The sequence below is a fragment of the Nicotiana tomentosiformis genome, chromosome 10 (genome assembly GCF_000390325.3).
Source record: "Nicotiana tomentosiformis chromosome 10, ASM39032v3, whole genome shotgun sequence".
Classification (NCBI taxonomy): domain Eukaryota; kingdom Viridiplantae; phylum Streptophyta; class Magnoliopsida; order Solanales; family Solanaceae; genus Nicotiana; species Nicotiana tomentosiformis.
The window spans coordinates 65,186,916-65,200,183 of NC_090821.1; positions in this window are offsets into that span (position 1 = coordinate 65,186,916).

Here is a 13,268-nt window from a genome sequence, read left to right on the forward strand (position 1 = left end):
CAAAAACAATAACCCATTTTTTAATTTGGAAACAATTTTGCTTAAACTTATAATTCTATCATAATGAGAGCTTTTATAATCATACAAATACGCTGGCCCCTTTTTGAATTGTTTAGGATCACAAATTCTAAAAGTATTCATTTTTTGTTAAATTCTGTGTCCAGTCAAATAGATTCACATAAATTAGAACGGAGAGAGTACCACACATTTAAAGTTTAAGAGGGATAAATTGCAATTGACTCCTATTTAGTTTGGTAAAACTACAGTTAGGCCCTTATATAGCTGTTATAGATTTCTTTTTGGATGCCAAAACCAAATGTGCCAAATTCAAGATTTTGACTAAGATGCCAAATTTTATCATTTTATATATCAACCATTAATCAGTAGCTAGAGTTAGGAGATAAAATTAGAAGCAATACATGGGAACCACAAGTATAGAAGAGGGACATCTAAAGAGCAATATTATTTTGATTTAGTTTTAAACTGGCATAATACATAAACAGATCCTCAAACTTGGCCTCAGCTGGCAAATATTGTAAGGTCCCGTTAAAATTTTCTGATGATTTAAGATTTTTAAAGTGCGCCAGCGGTATTTGGGAATAACGTTTCGAGTATTAAAAGAGACCTATGGGATAGAACCACATCATTTTGAAATGAAAATATATGTTCAAGGTGTGTTGGAACATATTAAGAAGGTTTGTGAGTGGGAAGAATTTGTGTGGAACTAGTTGGATATATTAAGTGGAAAGGATGTCTCAATTTGCACAACACCTTACTATAGCGAGAATTACTCTTATAGCAAAGGGATATTTTTCATGAATTTTGTCCCTGAAGCATAGCCCTTCGAGTCTTGTTTCGAAAGTATCAAACCATTTATCATTTGGATATTTCTACAAGAAGTTATGATCAAATTATTAAAATGAGGCAGGGGGAACAAAGAAAGTTTTGCTAAGGGTTTAAGACGTTATATCGCGCCTTGAGATCTCCACTTTTCGCTTGTGTACCCTAGATGGCTATGGATGAGGGAAACATCGTGTAATCATGGTTTCGTAGTTATATGAAAGTTTGAAAGTGAATTGGGGTCTACATCATAGCAAGGTATCGAAGGAGGGTAAGTTGGAAAACAAGAAATATAGAAAGGATGCAACTGGGGAGCTCGTCTAAACTAGTGCGCCACGCGGGTTTGAATAAGCCATGACCCCCAGCCATTTCAACAAAACAGCGAAGTATTAACCCATCACGCGAACAAAACAGCGAAGTATTAACCCATCACGCGAACTTGAACGAGAGCTCATCCATGTTCGCGCGACGCACGAGGATGGACAAGCTAGGCCTGAAGCCTTTATAAAGAGCATTTCGGTAGCTCACTTCCCCCACACCTCTTGGCCGATTCTTGGAGCTCCTCTCTACTCTCTCAAGACCCCCAACTCCTCCCCTCCTCCCTCCCCCTATCTTCAAGGTAAGTAATCCCTGCTAATTTGGTATTTCATTCCATCAATTCCGCCTTAAAACTAACTCAATCCTCCATAAAATACATAGATCTTCAAGAAATTTCTTCAAGAACTCAAAGGAAGGTTTTGCAAGATTTCTTCCAAAAGGTAATCCTACACCCTTAGACTTAAATGTATGGATATATTATGGGAATATGAGTATGAATTAAGTATTGAAACTTATGGTATGGTGATTGGAAGCCATAAGTTTTTAATTTAAATACATAACCATTATAGAGATTAAAAGGTGATTATTTGATGGATTGTTTGTTGGTTGGGTGTGGATGGATGGTCATGTTTGTGATGTTGGAAGTTATGAATTATTTAAGAATGATGATGGGATAAATTATTGGTAAATGGTAGTAGTTGGATGAACTAATTATATGGTTAATAGATGTAGAAATTCACGCCTAATAGGTGTTTGATAAAATGCCTAAGTGAGCTGAATGCTATGAACCCCTTCCTAATGATGGTCTAATTTGACCATATTTCTATAGATTGACATTGCCAAGGGTAGTGGAACATTGTAACAACTCTAACGAAAGCTCAATCGAGGTATGTTGGCTAAACTACTCTTTTAGAAATGAATTCCATGATGTTCCCGTAAGTTTCAAGTATGGTTGGTTCAAGTTTCCAATTCCCATGTTCCGAGTTGTTCCTAACAAATTCGATTATCCCGAGCAAGCAAAGTGTCAAAAGATGTATGTATTCAAAATGCATTCCAATTATCATATTATGTTATCCTTTGGGAATATGTCCAAGAATGACATGTGTATTAAAATGTTATGGCTTTGAGTCGCGTTTCAAATGAAAGTTATGATGTCAATTTATGGGAGAAAAACTCGATATACTTAAAACTCTTAATTGCTCATATGCGTACCTAAAGTCTTAATTTGAAATGTCTTATTGTTGATAATCTATAAAGATGCTAGAAAGTGAAAGAAGTGGATTGAACATGTAAGGTGTGGCCACCGTGCCGATAATGAAAGTTATATTTGTGGCCAATGATGCCAAGGTTATGAAATGATGTGAGAAAGGTTATGACATGGGCCTGGATTCAACTGTTCCAAAATTATTTCAAAAATAAAATTGCCTAAAAACTTATGTACTCAAGTCATGCCCATATATGGCTGTTTTAACTAATATTATACTTTGTGAATATTTTTAATGTATTTTGCGTTCTTACATATTCGTGAGTGGAAATTGTGTATTTCCCTTTTTGGAAAAAGTATTTCAAGAATAAATGGTGAATTACTTGTTTATGATTTTAACTTGCGCATTGATCGCCAATTATTTTACTCTATTTCTTGGAAAGAAATCCATTATGCTTAAATTCTTCATTTCTAATGAACTTAAAGTTGTGATTTTTGAAATATTCTATTTGTTGATATTTATGATAATGATCCACGAAAGAAAAAAAATGAAAATGTGGAATATGAAATACGGCCATTGTGCCATGAAAGAAGTATTATATGTATGACCAAGAGAGACAATGAAATAATGATATTGTAAGTGGTTGAAAGTACCAATGAGGCTATATACGGTATGAAAAGTTATGAAGTAAATGCATTTGTATTGTTGTTTCCTTTGTATGCAAATCAAAAATATTTTTGGGAGTATCGTTAGTCATCGGGGAAGGGTAGGTAACAACCTAACCCCGAAACTACACGTGCCGGTGTAGGAGTGATTGAGGAGTAAATTCCCGTATTGATATGATGAAATTATTCCCCTTAATTGGGGATGAGATTGATGTGATGAAATTATTCCCCTTAATTGGGATGAGATTGATGTGATGATATTATTCTCCTTATTTAGGATGAGATGATTGCTAGAAAAGGGTGATGTCGATCCACACGACATTGTGGTGAGACGGCCTAGCCGATCGGGTCATGATCGGACGCCATGCCGCACACATGGTGGTGATTATGCTGAAAATTATAGTTGAAATTATGATTGTGGTTGATGTCTTGGATGATACGGCCTAGCCGATTGGGTCGTGAATGACTCCGGACTAAAAATACGGTGTTATTGGTATTGTAAACAGTGGTATATCTGTGCTAAAGATCTCCCAACTAAAAATAATATTATCATCATATTTTGATTATCACTTCATAGTGTTATCTTCATATTTTGAAAATTATTATATTTTAACTTGGCATTTGAATATCATTGATTGTTGATTGTTATTTCCATGATTTTTCCTTTCTTACATTGACATTCTATTTTGAAAGAGTACAATTAGCTTTACATATTAGTACTATTCCATATGTACTAACGTCCCTTTTGCCCGGGGCGCTGCATCTTCAATAGATGCAGGTGGTTCATCAGCGGGCAGCTTTGGTCCTCGTTAGCTGTCACTCTCTATTCAGCAGGTTTTGGTGAGTCCTACTATATTTCGGGCCTGATGTCATTTGAGTTGTACATTGTGTTTTGAGGTATAGTCGGGTTCTTATTGCTGGCACTTCCATACTACTCTTCTGTAGTACTTAGAGGCTCTGTAGACAGGTTGTGGGTCGTGTTTGATGTGAGAAATTGTACTAAAAATATTGGTATTTGGCAAACATATTTTTCATTATATCTATACACTTATAATATTTTGAAAATTATGAATGAAATTACTAATGAAAATAAAATGGGAGTCGTTAATAAAATCTCTCGTGTTTGATTAATGGAGTGCATCTCCTCTTTATTCATGTATGAGTTTGGGTAGAAGAAAATCTAACATACTTGCTCGGCCGGGTTCACTCGGTTAAGCACCGGTCGCGCGCCTCGAGTTCGGGGCATGACAAATATGCCCTTCAATTTTGGGTGTGCACAAGCACGCACCTCAACTTTTCTACACTCTTATAATTCCACTCTCATATGTGTGTTTATAGACACAGAACTCTAATTTTACCTTACATAATTATGTTCATACCCAATTAGATGTATTTGTTTAGCTTCAAAAACTTGTTACGAAGAGAAAACTCTTTTTTTTTTTTCCAGAAATATCTAAGTTTCTTTTTTCCTTACAATAACTAAAAACTCTCAAAAATTACCCAATTGTAACATCATTTAACAAAATGTACCGGACCCTAACAACCATTATGATTATAAAGTTCACTAAAATTTTTTATGAGATATATTACAGGGAAATAAAGGCTAGAAAATCAGGAGATCAATTTTCCAATACTTTTATTCTTTTGCAAAATAGGTTAAATCAGTACTTTAGTATCTCTTTCTTTATTTAAAAAATATACTGTTAAGACTTAAATCTTGTTAGAGAGTATTTCAATATTAGATTGTGTCTGATGGTATGGTCAAAGATTGTGGGTAAAAGCCATGATCTTAGGAATACACTTTTGAATTATGTTTCTAGCTTTGTGTATATATTCTAGGTGTAATCTATCTTTTGAAGTAAGAAGTAAAATACACTTACATAGTTCACATGATATCAGAGCCTCTACGATCTCGGTAGAGACTCAAATACTTTTTTCGGTTGCTTTTTCCGATAGTTAATACTCCGACGGATTTTTCCGACCACCTTTTCCGGCATCCACTTCTCCGGCAGATTTTTCCGGCAATATCTGACTTTCATTTTAGATACGTGAGGATTTATTCTGGTCTTACCCATCATATTCTCTAAAATCTCCGACGAAGTTTCTGGTCAGATTTTATTACCCTCTAACCCGACTCTATTAGTGGTCTCCTTTCCCGGCCAGATCTTATGATTTTGGTGAGAGGAAAAGAAAAGTATTCTGTTGAGTCTTGATTTGGTGAGTCACTTGAGAGGGGATTTTTCGTTTGAAGCAAAAGAGTAAAATAAGGATTTGGTTTTGATAAGCTTTTTCCAAAGTAAAGCTTTCTTTATTTCAAGTCATACTTTATTACTATTTATAAACAGTGAAAATGTATATTTTTGGGTATACTTTAGTCTCATAACTTGTGTGAATGTGGGAGGTTACATGAGTTTTTGTAGTGAATTATGCTCATTACGTGCATTCTTATGTGTAGGAGCAAGTTGGACGAAAGGTGAGCAAAAGAAGTTGTTTCGGGACCAAAAGACAAAAGAAGAACTTCGCTCGTTAACTCTCGCGTGCACACAAGAGTGTGAACGAGCTAGCTGAGGGGAGCTTGAAAAAAAATAGCAAATTATGGTAAAAAGGCATGGAAGTGAACGAGAGACCTAGAAGGAAAAGAAAAAGTGAACGAGCTAACCTAAAAAGACTATTCCGAAGTGGGCTTCTATTATTTTGCCCCATGCAAACCCTATCACATATAAATAGTCCTTAAACTCACTTTAGGAAAAGATTCGACCGAAGGAGTGAAGAATCAACCGAAGGAGGTAAGAACACACAAGGAACAAAGCAGAGAATTCTTCTACGAGTTTTTCACTTTCTTCTTCTTATTTCCATTATTGATTATGAATTTTAGTATTGTAGTTGTACAAACAATTATGAGTAGCTAAACTCTTTACTCTAGGGTTTGATAGAACCTCTTGAAGGATGAAGTTTTGTTGCGTTTAATATAAGTTTGCTACTGGATTTTCTCTACTTGTTCAACTATGTAATTATTGTGGTTGATTAAAGGGTCCTCAATTGACTATGCCTATTTAGTATATATTACTTGGAAAATGGTACATATTTAGGTAGTTGTTTAACAACATTACTCCTAACGTATATGAGGTGTCAATATGGAAGGTTTAAAGGTAGTATGGAATAACGAAACATTGGTGTGAACTTAGTGAGCGGTGAATTAATGCTAGCTAGTGTAGTTTGGAAGAATACATCTAGTAAATTATTGTAGTTACTCGAAAGAGAATTACGACACCTAAAGTTCTCACGATCGGTAGAGAATTACGAAATCGTAACCCTAGACCATTCCAATCTTGTCTACAATATTTTCTTGTTAGTAATAAAATTACAACCTTTTAATTACCTTGGTTTTAGTTAGTAAATACTCAACTCATTATTCAATATTTCTGAAAGTTGATTACTTGAATTCTTGCGAAACTAGCAGTTGTGATTAGTAGGTTAATTTCTTGTGGGATTCGACTCCGGACTTATAAACCGGATTATATTTGCAACGACCGCTTAGTTATTTTCCTTACAAGCTTACAAGCTTTATTGTCCAACAAAGTCTTCTATTTCCTTACAGAGTCTCTTACTTTTTTCCTCTGTCCCACATTATTTTGTACACTTGCCTTCTTGAAATTTAAATATCAAAATGATAGGTGAGCCCTCTACAGAAAAAGAAGTCAAACCATTTTTCTCTTCAATTTTGAATCCTTCCACTATTACTACTATTAAATTATAATGTAGTAATAATTACTCACAATGGTCTTATTCAGTTGAGATGTGGTTCATGGGACATGGATATGGGGATCACTTAGACAAAATTGATACTAGTGAAAAGACTAAGTGGACTCGAATTGATGCACAATTGTGTGATCTTTTATGGAACTCTTTGGATCCTAAATTACTCAACTTGTTTCAATCTTGTAAAATTTGCTATAAAGTTTGGACTAAAGCTAAAGCTTTGTATACGAATGATATACAACGAAGATATAAAGTAGTTTCAGATTTAGTCCAACTTCAGCAGAATAATCAAGATATGACGAGTTATTTAAGACAAATAGATACTTTGAAAGATCAATTTGACTCGCTCATGCCACTTTCTGCAAGTGTCACCACCCAGGAGCAACAAAGAGATAAGTTCTTTATGGTTTTGGCACCGAAGGACTTCGATCTGATCTCAACCCTGTAAAGGATCAGATCTTGGCAAGCTTTGTAGTTCCTTCATTAGTTGGGGTTTCAACTCGACTATTGCGTATTGGAACCGAAATACTTGATACTAATAAAGTGGATACATATGTATTAGTTGTGCAAAATAAAAATCCACAGGAGCAAAATGTCTCTCAAAGAGGAAAAGGTAAAAGCAACAGACCCTATTGCAACTACTGCAACAAGCCATGACATACTCGGCAAACTTGTTGGAAACTGCATGGTCGACCACCACGTACAAACAATCACAGTACAACCCATATGGTTCAAAATGGTGGTGAAACAGATGATCAACATGTTGATTTTACTAATTTATCTGTGGTGGATTATAGTGATTACCTGTAGTATCAAGTGGCTAAACAACAGACATTCACATATGGTACCTCACAAACAGGTAATTCCTTTGCTTGTCTGAGTAGGTCTTCACCCAATTGCTCGTGGATACTGGACTCTGGTGCATCTGACCATATCTCTAGTAATCAGAATCTTTTCTCAAACCTTATTCCTTCTTCAACCCTCTCTGCGGTTATCCTTGCTAATGGCTCGCGAACTGCAGTAAAAGGAATAGGAGAAGTATAACTTCTTCCCTCTATCTCTTTAAACTCTGTTTTATTTGCTCCACAATGCCCATTCAATTTGATTTCTAATTAAATTAACCAAAAACCTTAATTGTTCCGTCACTTTTTTTGCTAACTCTATTGTTGTGCAGGACTGGAAAATGGGGAAGACGATTGGAACGGGATATGGGTCACAAGGACTATATCTTATGTCCAAATCACAATCACCAGTTGTATTCACTTCTGCTGCATCAGCTGATCTACTCCACAGCCATTTAGGCCACCCGAGTCTTAAAAAGCTTCAGAAATTAATTCCTAGTCTTTCCATATTGTCTTCTTTTGAATGTGAGTCTTGTCAGCTTGGGAAATACACTCGCACGTCATTTTTCAAAAGAGTCAATAATAGGGCTTCATCTATGTTTGATATTGTTCACTTAGATGCTTGGGGTCCTAGTCGTGTTGTTTCAAGTTTAAGATTTTAGTATTTTGTTACCTTTATTGATGACTTCTCCCGCTGCACGTGGGTATTCTTAATGAAAAATCGTTCTGAATTATTTTCTATTTTTCACAACTTTTGCGTTGAGGTAAACAATCAATTTGGTGTTTAAGTAAAGGTATTACGTAGTGACAATGTAAAGGAGTATCTATCATCTTCCTTCACTAATTTCATGTCATCTCAAGGAATCACTCATCAGACTTCTTGTGCATATACTCCTCAACAAAATGGAGTTGCCAAACATAAAAATCAGCATCTCATTAAAACTGATCGTACCTTACTTATGCACTCTCACGTTCCTCTTCATTTTTGGGGAGATGCCATTCTCACTGCTTGCTATCTGATCAAGAGGATGCCCTCTTCTATGTTGCAACATCAAATTCCTCACTCAATTCTCTTTCCAGGTCAAAATCCCTATCATTTACCTTTGAAAGTGTTTGGATGTACTTGCTTTGTTCATGATCATAGTCATGGAAACGACAAACTCCAACCAAAGTCAATTAAGTGTGTCTTTCTTGGATACTCTTGTTACCAGAAATGTTATAAATGCTATGATCCAAAAGCACATAAATATTTGATCTCTGCAGATGTAGCCTTCTTTGAGATATCTCCTTATTTTTCACTATACACTACAAGCAGAAATTTGATCCCTCAAGTTTTGCGAGTGCCTATACTTCTTGTGCCACATGTTAGTCATCCAGACAGACCTCAAGGCTCTCCTCCTCCTCTCCAAGTATACTCCAGATTTTCCCGTCCTCTAGTGAATACTAATGATAGCACTACTCTTGATCTGGATACGTTGGTTGACTCTCTTGATCCTACGTCACATGCTTCGGTCATGCCTTCATCAGATGCAGTTACTCTACCAATTTCCATATGCAAAGGTATACACACTACTCAAAAACCAGTGCGATTTAACTTCTTAAGTTATCATCGATTGTCCCCACTATATTATACCTTTGTATCTTCCTTATCTAATGTACCTATGCCAAAGACTGTTGGCAAAGCATTGGAACATTCAGGGTGGAAAGGTGCTATGATCGAAGAAGTGATTGCTCTAGAGACCAATAATACTTGGGAATTGGTCCAGTTACCAGAAGGAAAATCTATCATTGGATGTCAGTGGATCTATACAATAAAGGTAAGTTCAGATGGAACAATTGATCAGCTGAAAGCCCGCCTTGTTGCTAAAGGATACACCCAGATTTATGGTCTTGACTATGGTGACACATTCTCTCCAGTTGCCAAGATTCCATCTGTCCGACTGCTTATCTCCTTAGCAGCAATGCACCGTTGGTCGCTTCTTCAACTAGATATTAAGAATGCTTTCTTACATAGTGAGCTTGTTGAGGAAGTTTATATGGAGCAACCTCCTAGGTTCAGGGGGAGTCAAACTTAGTATGTCGTCCGAAACGTTCACTATATGACCTTAAGCAATCTTTGAGAGCATGGTTTGGTAGATTTAGCTCTGCTGTCCAATAATTTGGGATGTCTCTGTAACGACCCGGCCAGTCGTTTTGAATATTATAACCCTGTTCCCTCATTTACTGCTCAATTTATGTCTTGCAATTTATTTATGACTTATCGGGTTAGTTGGTTCGGGTCCGGAAGGAACTCGGAGTAAAATGAGACACTTAGTCTCATAATTGAAAATTTTAAGTTAAAAAAGTGGACCGGATATGGACCTAAGTGTAAAGGATCTCGTATTTGAATTCTGATGGTTCAGTTAGCTCTGTTAGGTGATTTTGGACTTAGGAGTGCGTCCGGAATGTGATTTGGAGGTCCGTGGTAGAATTAGGCTTGAATTGGCGACATTAAAAATTCGGCGATTTCGGTTGGCAGTGGAAAAATTTGATATCGGGGTTGGAATGAAATTTCGGGAGTTGGAGTAGGTTTGTAGTGTCATTTGTGACGTGTGTCCAAAATCTGAGGTCATTCGAACGTGGTTTGATAGGTTTCGGCGTCGTTGGGGAATTTAGAAATTCTTAGGTTTGAATCCGAGGGTAATTTGATGATTTGATATTGTTTTGAGTGATTCGAAGGTTCGACTAAGTTGGTATGTTGATATATGACTTGTTGGTATTTTTAGTTGAGTTCCCGAGGGGATCGAGTTGATTTCGGATGGGTATCAGGGAGTTTGGAAGTTGGAAAATACAGCTGGAGCTGATGTTCTAGTGTGTCCGCACCTGGGGATTGGGAACCGCAGGTGCGATGATCGCAGGTGCGTGGGAGGCTCACAGATGCGGAGATGGAGGCCCGTGGCTTGGTCCCAGATGCGAAGAGAGGATCGCACCTGCGGGCTCACAGGTGCGAAGAGGCTGCCGCAGGTGCGAAGCCTGGTCGGTTACGTGGAATGCGCAGGTGCGCACCTGTGTCCGCAGATGCGGAAGCGCAGGTGCGATGAAGGTCCCGCAGGTGCGAAAAACCTGGGCAGAAACCATAAATAGAACCCTTCACGATTTTGGTTCATTCTTCACCATTTCTATTCGGTTTTTGGAGCTTTTGGGAGAGATTTGAAGAGGGAATCAAGGGGGTTTCGTTGAGGTAAGTTACTTGAGCCCTAATACTTGTATATATGGTGATTTTCTATTGTTTAATCTTGGTAATTAGTGAAAATGAGCGGTTAGGGCTTGGAATATTTGCAGAGTAATTTAAGGATTTGAAGGACCAAACGATGTCGGATTTTGATGAATTTGGTATGGTTAGACTCGGGAGAGGACAAGGTTTATTATTCTGCCATTTTTGACTGGTTTCTAGACATGGGCCCGGGGGTCGGGTTTTGGTCAGTTTCGGATTTTTGGCATAATTTGATAGTTTTTTCTTGTGGAATTCATTCCATTAGTGTATATTAATGGTATTGTACTGATTGTGAATAGATTCAGAGCATTTGGAGACCGAGTCCAGAGACGAGGGCATCCCGGAGTAGGATTGTTTTACGCTGTTAAGGTAAGTAACAGTTTTAACTCTCGCTTTGAGGGTATAAACTCGGAGATTTGACATCACGTGATTGTTTGGAAGTGATACCCACGCTAGGTGACGAGCGTGTGGGTGTGCACCGTGAGGGATTGAGACTTGGTCTATCCCGTGAGGCTGTAAGGCCTAATGGCTATTATCTGTGGTTATGTGTTTAATTGTTGTTGAACTTGTTTGCCTTCATGATAGAGATCATGCTTAAGCTTTATTCATGCTCATATTATTTGTACTCAGTCATAGAAATTATTGTACCTGTTTACCTCAGTCTCTATTATTTGCTAATATGCGGTGATACTTGATGTGGTTTGTGTTCCCTTATTTGTTGGTGATGATGAGGCTAGTGAGGTACATGATTAAGTGAGCTCGAAGGCCTGGTTGTGAGGATATTAATACCATAGCGTATGAGTTGTCTGCGTAACACGTGAGTTGACCGTGCGGGTCCAGCTATTGATACCATAGCGCATGAGTTATCTGCGTAGCACATGAGTTGATCGTGCGGATCCAGGTATTGATATGATGGCACGTGAGTTGTCCATGCTTAGCGCTTGGGCTTTGGGATCCCCTCCGGAGTCTGTACATACCCCTAGTGAGCGCAGAGTGTTGAGTGTTTTGAGTATTGAGTGTTGAGTGCGAGTGATGGAGTGACACTACTGTGAGGTAGTATTTAATTGTGTTGTTGCTGCATTTATCTGTTAAACTTCTTTGTGGCATTTACTGAGTTATGGAATTTACATGTTGATTTCTATTTATTTTTAAAATTATGAAAATAAATAATTGGACTGTTTTACTTAGCTCGTCACTATTGCTCAGTTCCTTAGTTATTTCTGTTACTTGCTGAGGTGGTTGTACTCATGCTACACCCTGCACTTTATGTGCAGATTCAGGTGAGTTACATCGCGGCGATCATTGAGTTCAGGCCGGCTATCTGTGGAGATTGCAAGGTAGCTGCTAGCGTCCGCAGGACCTTGTCACTCCTTTTATCATTTCTTCTTTTGGATTGTATTGACAGTTAGACAGTTTCATTTCTTAGTTCATATATTTAGAAGCTCATGACTTAGTAATACCCCGATGTTTGGGGCTCGTGTCCGTATTTCTAAAATTATATTTAAAGTTGATTTAGTTTATGAGAAATTCAAATGTTGAAATGTTTTACTAAATTCTTATAATCGATTTAGTAGTAATATTTTAGGAAATAGGCTTCCTTTGTAACACGATAGGCGCCATCACAACCATGGTTAGATTTTTAGGTCGTGACAAGTTGGTATCAGAGCCTAGGTTACATAGGTCTCACGAGTCATGAGCGGGTTTAGTAGAGTCTTGTGGATCGGTACGGAGACGTCTGTACTTATCTTCGAGAGGCTACAGAACCTTTAGAAAAATTTCACATTCTTGGATTCTTATCGTGCGTTCTGTGTATTCTAGTAACTAAACATTTGTATTTCATTCTCTCACAGATGGTGAGGACTCGTGTTGCCGGTCAAGAGGGCTAGCCACCAGTTCGGGCCGCAAGAGGCCGAGGCCGCGGTAGAGGCCGTAGTAGGGGCAGAGGTGCATCCCGTACAACAGCTGGGGCAGTACCTGCAAATCCACTGGTTGTCCCAGAACAGGACCAGATTCTAGTTGTTGATGCACCATCTCAGGCACCATCTGTGCCTATTGTGATTCCTGGACTTCAGGAGGCCCTAGCTCAGATTCTGACAGCGTGTACCGGCCTTGCTCAGGCAGTCTCTATTTCGACGGCCGCAGCCACTTCTCAGGCTGGGAGAGGCACTCAAACTCCCGTCGCTCGCACACTCGAGCAGGTTGTTCAGGGACTTCAAACACCGGAGGCACCACCAGCCCAGTCGGTTATAGCTGCACAGGATTATGTAGTTCCTGCTATGCCTGAGGATGATCAACGTAGGTTGGAGTGATTTGGGAGACTCCAGCCGCCACCTTTCAGTGGCACAGAGAGAGAGGACGCTTAGGACTTCTTGGACAGGTGTCAGAG